Genomic DNA, 9,737 nt, shown 5'->3' on the forward strand with positions numbered 1-9,737 from the left:
CAACTCTGGAAAACAGTTTGGAGGTTCCTCAAAAAGTTAAAAATAGAATACCCTATGACCCAGCAATTGCACTACTAGGATGCAAAAATACGATTTGAAGGGGCACATGCACCCCGATGTTTGTAGCAGCATTATCAACAATAGCCAAATTCTGGAAAGAGCCCAAATGTCCATCAATTGATGAATGGATAAAGAAGATGTGGTTTAGCTTTCCTTTTGCCACTGCAGCTGCACCCATGAGTACGCTCAGGCTTCAGAAGAGGCTTGCCTCCAGTGTCCTCCACTGTGGGCAAAAAGCAGGACTGGTTGGACCCCAATGATACCAATGCAATTGTCAATGCCAAGTCCCATCGTCAGATCCAGAAACTGATCAAAGATGGGCTGGTCATCCAGAAGCCTGCAGCCGTCCATTCCTGGGCTCAGTGCTGGAAAAACAGTTCCGCCTGCTGGAAGGGCAGGCATATGGGCATTTCTAAAAGAAAAGGCACTGCCAATGCTCAGAAGCCTCAGAAGGTAACCTGATGAAGAAGATGAGAATCTGGGCCAGCCTGCTCAGAAGATACCATGAATCTAAGGTTGACTGCCACATGTATCAGAGTCCATACCTGAAAGTGAAGGGTAACATGTTCAAAAACAAGCAGATTCTCATGGAACACATCCACAAGCTGAAGGCAGACAAGGCTTGCAAGAAGCTTCTGGATGACCAGGCTGAGGCCCACAGATCTAAGACCATGAAAGCACACGAGGGCTGTGAAGAGTGGCTCCAGGCCAAGAAGGAGGAAATCATCAATACTCTGTCTAAGGAGGAAGAGGAAAACATAGGAGAAGGGGGAAAAACAGGAGAGAGGGAAGCAAACCATAAGAAAGTCTGAACTATGAAGAATAAACTGAGGGTTGATAGAGGGAGGTTGGGGGAATTGGGCTAGATGGGGGATGGGTATTAAGGAGAGCATTTGTTGTAATGAGTCCTGGGTGTTGTATGTAAGTGATGAATCACTAAATTCTACTGCTGAAACCAATATTACCTTATATGTTAACTAACTAGGATTTATATTATTTATTTTTTAAAACATTTATTTCAGAGAGACAGAGAGAGACAGAGCATGAGTGGAGAAGGGGCAGAGAGAGAGGGAGACACAGAATCCGAGGCAGCCTCCAGGCTCTGAGCTGTCAGCACAGAGCCCGACGTGGGGCTCAAACTCAGGAACTGCGGGATCATGACCTGAGCTGAAGTCGGGCGCTCAACCGACTGAGCCACCCAGGCACCCCATTAACTAACTAGAATTTAAATAAAAACTTAAAACAGAGGGGAAAAAACAGAAAGAAAGCAAAATTATAAGTCATAAATTGTAATATATATGTTGTATTAACTAGAAAATATTTTCTACACTTAGTGAATTTATTATGAAATATGTACATATCAATTGTATAAAGATTTAATGAGCATTTATTATCACGACTGGCTGGTATTTACTACAAACCCTTCTTTTTTGGTCTAAGGAACTATGATAGCACGTGAAAGAAGGTTTAATTTTAGATATCTGATAATTGCAAACTTTTAGCAAAATTTGAGAATGTGAGACATCATAAATAAATTTTTCTTAAATAGGCAGGGGAATTATTACAGGCCAACTTGACTTCATTCAAAACCTATAAAGAAACAGTTAATTGAGAGCCATTGTTAAACTGACGAAAATGGGGCGCCTGGGTGGCGCAGTCGGTTAAGCGTCCGACTTCAGCCAGGTCACGATCTCGCGGTCCGGGAGTTCGAGCCCCGCGTCGGGCTCTGGGCTGATGGCTCAGAGCCTGGAGCCTGTTTCCGATTCTGTGTCTCCCTCTCTCTCTGCCCCTCCCCCGTTCGTGCTCTGTCTCTCTCTGTCCCAAAAATAAATAAACGTTGAAAAAAAAATTTTTTTTAAAAAATAAACTGACGAAAATGAGCAAATCTCAGACATAAGAAAAAGTAGTTTACAGAGATAATCCAAGTAAAAGCAAAAGCTGCTGAAAGTTTAATTAAATCACTACAGCTATTATTCACTCAGTCACTCAATAAATATTTTGTGAATACTTTGTAACAACAAATATCTTGTTAATATCACACAGTGATAATAACTGCCATTTATAGAGTGCCATTATGTGTCAGGCATAGTACACAGGCAGTTGCAGAAAACTTAAGAAATTAGGTAAAGATTTCAAAAATTTTAAGGACAAACCTGGTCCATATTAACCCCAGTCCACCTGAAACTGAAGCCAATGTTCTTTCAACCATACTAAGTTACTTCCTTTTAGTACCTTCTATAGCTTACACACTAGGGCTGGAGATGGGGACATAATTAAAATTCCCATACCATGTGTTAAGTGCTCTTAAAGATCAGGAAAGTCTGACTAAAATGAGATTGACTGAGCTGGATGTTGAAGCATAAACTGGAGTTTCCTAGGTAAAGGAAAGGAGGAGAATTTCCTATGATGGGAAAAATAACAACAAAACAAACAACAACAAGAACACCTACAAGAAAACTCCAGCATATTCACGATCAGGGAAGCTATCGAAAATATGGTATAGTCTCACCAAACTCCACACCCGAAAAACAAATAATCCGGTGAAGAAATGGGCAGAAGACATGAATAGACACTTTTCTAAAGAAGACATCCAGATGGCCAACAGGCACATGAAAAGATGCTCAACGTCACTCCTCATCAGGGAAATACAAATCAAACCCACACTGAGATACCACCTCACACCAGTCAGAGTGGCTAAAATGGACAAATCAGGAGACTATAGATGCTGGAGAGGATGTGGAGAAACGGGAACCCTCTTGCACTGTCGGTGGGAATGCAAACTTGTGCAGCCACTCTGGAAAACACTGTGGAGGTTCCTCAAAAAATTAAAAATAGATCTACCCTATGACCCAGCAATGGCACTGCTAGGAATTTACCCAAGGGATACAGGAGTGCTGATGCATAGGGGCACTTGTACCCCAATGTTTATAGCAGCACTTTCAACAATAGCCAAATTATGGAAAGAGCCTAAATGTCCATCAACTGATGAATGGATAAAGAAATTGTGGTTTATATACACAATGGAATAGTATGTGGCAATGAGAAAGAATGAAATCTGGCCATCTGTAGCAATGTGAATGGAATGGAGAGTATTATGCTAAGTGAAATGTTAGGCAGAGAAAGACAGATATCATATGTTTTCACTCTTATGTGGATCCTGAGAAACTTAATAGAAGACCAGGGGGGGAGGGGAAGGGGAAAAATAAAAAAAAAGTTACAGAGAGGGAAGGAGGAAAACCATAAGAGACTCTTTTTTTTTTTTTAATTTTTTTTTCAACATTTATTTATTTTTTTGGGGACAGAGAGAGACAGAGCATGAACGGAGGAGGGGCAGAGAGAGAGGGAGACACAGAATCGGAAACAGGCTCCAGGCTCTGAGCCATCAGCCCAGAGCCTGACGCGGGGCTCGAACTCACAGACCGCGAGATCGTGACCTGGCTGAAGTCGGAGGCTTAACCGACTGCGCCACCCAGGCGCCCCGATAAGAGACTCTTAAAGACTGAGAACAAAATGAGGGTTGATGAGGGGTGGGGGAGAGGGGAAAGTGGGTGATAGGCATTGAGGAGGACACCTGTTGGGATGAGCATTGGGTGTTGTATGGAAACCAAATTTGATAATAAGTTATATATATATATATATATATGAAAATATGGTATAATCAACAAACATGCATTATGTGTCTATTGTGAGGCAGAATCTACACTATTTATTGGCATTAAATGGATAAACAAAATGAGGCCTTGGACTCAAATATTTTACTATCGTATAGAAGGATAGATCCTATAAACAACTAGGTATTCTAAAGAATCACAGCTGACAATATAGGATGATATACAGGAGCCACAACAGAAAAATTGGTTTCAAAAGAGAAGTTCAGTAAAGACCTCTAAGAGGTAACACTTGAGTAGAGTTTCAAAAAAATACCTAAAACTTCTCTAGGTACTTTCTGCTTCCAAGTATGACATAGAAAACCTTAGCTCCCATGGAAACATAATATATATATATATATATATGGATAATTCAAAAACCATACTTCTGTGGGACTATCAAAGAACAATGGAAACATGAAAGTCTTGATGAACTGATTTCCAGAGAAAGATTCCTTCATAAGAGAATAGTGTGTCCTGGGTAGTCTGGATGAAGGGAGAGAATACAGCTGCTTGAGATCCAGAACTTAACTGGGTGGACACAAAGCCAGCTGAGCTACTGGCAATGGTGGGAAGTTTGGGAGTCTGAAAAACTATCAAGTATAATGATTTGCTCAACACAGCAAGTTATCTGTACCCCCTCCCACATTTACTAAGAAAGATGCAAGTGTAAGGCAGGACTGAAAAACAGAAAGAAAACATACCAATCTGTCCCATCTCCCACATTCTCCCTAGGCCTGAAATGGAGGAAACCAAAGAAGTTACCTGAAATCCCACATCAAATCCTGGTAAGAACGAAGATACTAGCCCTTCCTTAGGAAGCTGAATGTTGGGGCTTGGGCTGACCAGAAGTGAGCTGCAACTCAGTCCCAGTCAAATGAATCCTTGCTGACATGTGAATAATCTCCTCACTATAGCCAACGGTTGAGAGAAGAAATGAAAGTTTCTGGATCCAAAACAAACAAACAAACAAACAAACAAAAAACAGTATTATTTTTCAAAAAAAAAGTATTATTTTTCAATTCTCACTTTTCTGAGAAGTAAAGCATAAAAAGAAAAGCAAAGCAAAAAAAATACACCAAACAGAAGCATTAGTTGACCTACGGAACAATATCAAGCAGTCAAATATATGTGTAATTGGAGTCCCAGAAGGATAGGAAAGAATTAATGGGGCAGGAAAAAAAAAACTTACAAAATAATGACTGAAATGTCTTTTCTTATGATTAAAAGCACATAAACTAGAAACCCATGAAGTTCAGTGAATCGCAAGCAGAAAAAATTCACAGAAAGTTCACCTAGGCATATCACTGTCACACTACTGAAAGCCAAATGTAAAGAGAAAAATTCTAAAAGGAGCCAGAGTAAAATGTATAACACACACGGAGAAATAACAATCTCATTAGAAGGACTGCAAGGCAGACACAATGGATTGATATCTTTAAGGTACTAAAAGAAAACAACCAAAATATAGTGTCAGCCTAGACTCCTATGTCTAGCAGAAATAGCCTTTAAAAATGAAGGTAAATTGCATATATTTTTAGACAAATAAATAAATAATAAATGAAAGCTGAGAGAATTTGTTGCCATAAAACATGCACTACAAGACATGCTAAAAGTTGTTCTTCGGATTGAAAAAAATGATACCATTTGGAAATTCAGATCTGCAGGAAGACTTGAAGCATGCTAAAAATGATAAGTAAGGAGATAAATATGACTCTAATTATTTTTCCTCCTCTGATTTCTTTGAAAGACATCTGCCTACTTAAAGCAAAACAACATTCATATTGTGGGGTGTAAGAGGTAATAGTAATATACATAAGAATTATAAAAATGATCAAATGGGGATACTGGAATTATAATTTGGTGAGCTTCCAAATAACATTAATTTAAGATAGAATATGATATGTTAAAGATGTATACCGAGAGCAACTACTTAAAAAAATACAAGATAAAATAAAAATCCAACAGGTTAGATAAAATAGAATACTAAAATATGCTAGATTAATTTAGCAGGAAAGTAAGATCAAAGGAAAAATAGGAAAAACAAATAGAAAATAAAAGTAAGATGTTAAACTTTAAGCAACCATACCAATAGTGGGGCACCTGGGAGGTTCAGTCCATTGAGCATCTGACTTCGGCTCAGGTCATGATCTCAGGGTTCATGACTTAGATTAGTGAGTTGGAGCCCCACATTGGACTTGCTGTTGTCAGCACAGAGCATGTTTCAGATCCTCTGTCTCTCTCTCTTTCTGCCCCTCCTCCACCCGTGCTCTCTCTCTTAAAAATAAACATTTAAAAAGTAAAGAAATGTGTTAAAAAATAAAAACCATGCCAATAGTTTCATTAAATGTAAATGGAATACACCTGCCAAATAAAAAGTGGTAATGTCAGAGGGATTAAAAATGATTACTAATAGTAATTAGTAATAGTTAAGAAAGCAATTACTAATACTAATAATGGTCTCTCTACAAGAATTGCATTTTAAATGCAACATGGATCGTTTGAAAGTAAAAGGACAGAAAAAGACATACCATGTAAACCCCAATCAGAGCAGAGTTATTATGGTTATATGAATATCTGATAATGTAGGCTCCAAAACAAAGAGTATTACCAAAGATAGAGATTTTCATAATGATAACTAAGTCAACTAATCAAAGAGATCTAATTTGTCTAAATGTGCATGCTCCCAACAATGGAGCCTAAAAGTAAGTGAAGCACAACTTTACAGAAATATACACAAATTCTCAGGAGGCTATAACATTTTTGCAAAAAGAAATGGATGAATTTATAATTTTAGTAGGATATTTCTCAACATCCTTTGGCCAATAATTAATAGAACAACTTTATAATAAGGAAATAATAAGATCAGATTTGCAGTTTCCGCTCTGATGGAATTGTCAAAGAAGTTTTGAAGGAGGCAGAGAGAGAGAGAGAGAGAGAGAGAGAGAGAGAGAGAGATTGACTGTTCATTAGTAATTATTACAGTTACCTAGTAAGAGGTGATAATGGGCTGAATTCATGAAGAAAGAAGTGGGGTAGAGAAAAGATAATAAACTGGAGATGTATTTAGTTTCTAACATTCATAGAAACTAGTTAGTTCTTGGATGGTTGGTACAGGTAGGAAGTGGCGATAGGAAGACTCCTAGAATCTTCAAGGACTCTTGCTGGGAGACTGGATGGATGCTTTTCATCAAAATAGTGTAAGGAAGAGAATCACAACTGACAAGAAAGGTAATGAATTCATTTTGGATACTTTTGCTATCTGTGAGACATTGTGGGAAATGTCCATAGGCAACTGAATAAAGTCAGAGATAGTCACAGTGACTGATGTCAATGGAATGGTTGAAAGATACCAAGACACAAGTATAAGGCCAAATACAGACCCTTGAACTCTGTGTCAGAAACAGTAGGTAGAGGAAGAGGAAACTGTGATGGAGACAAAGAAGGAAAGGACGGGATAATAATCAGAAAAAAGTATGTCAAGAAAACCAAGGAGAGACATGAATTCAAAAAGAGGATAGTACTCAGGGGAGCTAAATGTTACAAGACAGTGGAGACTGAAGCACATTCCTTGTATTTAGAGAATGGAACATTTCTCCCCACTCTTTAACAGAATGACTTTCATGAAGAAAAGGGATGGAGGGGCGCCTGGGTGGCGCAGTTGGTTAAGCGTCCGACTTCAGCCAGGTCACGATCTCGCGGTCCGTGAGTTCGAGCCCCGCGTCAGGCTCTGGGCTGATGGCTTGGAGCCTTTTTCCGATTCTGTGTCTCCCTCTCTCTCTGCCCCTCCCCCGTTCATGCTCTGTCTCTCTCTGTCCCAAAAATAAATAAAAAACGTTGAAAAAAAATTTTAAAAAAATTGAAGACTGAATGAGAAGTGCAGGTGAAGAAAAAGTCAATAGAAGTTAACCTTTCGGGGACCTTGACTTTTACGCTGAATAGGAACTTCTGACTTGAAATCAATAACTGGTGTCACCAATAATTAAAAAGTCTACTACAAGCTATAAGAAAGATGAGCAGGCCCTTTGTTCAATTTAAGTGGCCAATAAACTCTTCCCAACTGGAGTGATTATCATAGTTTCCTTTGTATTATGTTGATTTTTGGCCTAAGTGACATCTTCAGAGATAATTAGCACTTGATACTATGTTGTGATCAACAGCACTGTGTGAAGGGTCTAGAAAAGCGATACATTTATAAAGAAGAATGCAATGATACTTAAAGGCAATTTGGGCAAAAGCCTACTTATTATTTTTCACAACAAAGAGTAGAAAGTTTTAATACACTTTTCTTTATAATTTATACAATGGAGGTACCCTCCAGGGAACTCAGGAGATTGAAAGGGTGTGTGGAAAAGAGGCAAATATTAGGGAAATCTAAACTACAGTGCCATAAATAAGATGTTTCTCCTTACGACTTTAAGGAGGACTTAAAGAAGGACTTTAAATTGTGGCAATAAAGAGCCAAATCCCAACTTTATTCTTGAAAAGAAGGGGGGAAATGGAAATTGTAAAAGGTGGGAAAATTCTAATTTGGGGTGTAGAATTTGGCATTTAAAAAATAAGAATCTGGGGCACCTGGGTGGCTCAGTCAGTTAAGCATCTGCCTTCGGCTCAGGTCACGATCTCACGGTTCGTGGGTTTGAGCCCCACATCAGGCTCTCTGCTGTCGGCACAGAGCCTGCTTCAGATCCAATGTCCCCCTCTCTCTCTCTGCCCCTGCCGACTCAGTGTCTCTCTCTTAAAAATAAATACACTTAAAAAAAATAGTAAAAAAGAAATAATAATAATAATCTAATTCAAAAGATCAGTTTTCTCCTAGTAGTTTCTGAACGGCCTGACTGCCTAGTGGAACAGGCAAGACAGGCTGTTTTGGTGGAAGCTGCTTCAGTTCACCACCAGGAACGCTTTCCTGTCTGCTAGCTCTGCTCTCAGCCTTGTGTTGTAAGAGGGAACAAAGTCAATGTTTGCTTGGTCTGCTGGGTGGCGCCAGATCATCACATAACTACCGAATCCCAGAAACAACAAGCATTTCAAAAACCTTTAATGAGTAAGTATAAATATACGCCTATAATCTTCATTGTGTAGTTTAAATTTTTCTTAAAAAAATCCAAATAAGGATATCAAAAAGGGGGGAAAAAAGTATGAAATCTCTCAAGTGTAAATACATTAATTTAAAATGATTTTTCTGATAACACTAAAACAATTTTACATAAAGAAACACCCAAAAGTAACGTCCGTACCTATATTACTTTTCCAATCGGAAAGGCAAGTATAGGTATAACATGGTTTGCAAAAAGTGAATGTGTGCATATTATCATTACTGATGTGCTGGCAGACAGCTCTGGGAAAATATTGACCTTGTCCTACTACCTGCTCTGCTTTGTTCCACGGGATCCCTCATAGTGTCTCCAAGTTTATCTTAGGCAACTGTAGTCTTGTCTGCACGCTCAACTCACAATCAGTCTCAAGTAGTCTGCAGAGTGCTTATTCACCCTCTCCCTGTTAAAAATATTCCTGCTCTATATCCCATAACTTCAAGATTTTACTAACGCAATAGCTACTGCATTGAAGGGACTATGCAGAAAATGCTGACATCTTTGAATGCTTCTGTGGTAGAGACTGCTAGTTGTCTATCAAAATCCATACTCATATTCTTCTATAGTAATCGAGTTCAAACTGGGTATGTGGCTACACAGCTAAGACTACATTTTCCAGCCTCCTTTGCAACTGACTCTGGGATGTGACTTAGTTGTCACCAAGAGAATATGAGTGGAAGTGGTAAGTGCAATGTCTACTTCATTGGTTAAAAAAAAAATTGCTTGTCCCCAACACGTGTTCTTTTCCCTTGCCTCGAGCCAGAACATGGACTTCTCTGCCATTTAGTTTTGCTCATACAGATAATGACATGTCCTAAGAACTGACGGATCTTGTAAAGCCACTATGTTTGGGACCTACATTTTTAATAGCAGCTTAGCCTTTACCTAACTAATATAGATATTAATAGACCAGTGAGTTTTATCTTCCATGTTT

General features: G+C 38.8%; 1 pseudogene; it reads left to right on the forward strand.

Moving 5' to 3' along the window:
• Positions 1–236: 236 nt before the first annotated feature.
• On the forward strand, positions 237–815 carry LOC121034213 (60S ribosomal protein L19-like; annotated as a pseudogene).
• Positions 816–9,737: the final 8,922 nt, after the last annotated feature.

The sequence above is a fragment of the Herpailurus yagouaroundi genome, unplaced genomic scaffold, assembly GCF_014898765.1.
Source record: "Herpailurus yagouaroundi ecotype Mexico unplaced genomic scaffold, PumYag 159, whole genome shotgun sequence".
Classification (NCBI taxonomy): Eukaryota; Metazoa; Chordata; class Mammalia; order Carnivora; family Felidae; genus Herpailurus; species Herpailurus yagouaroundi.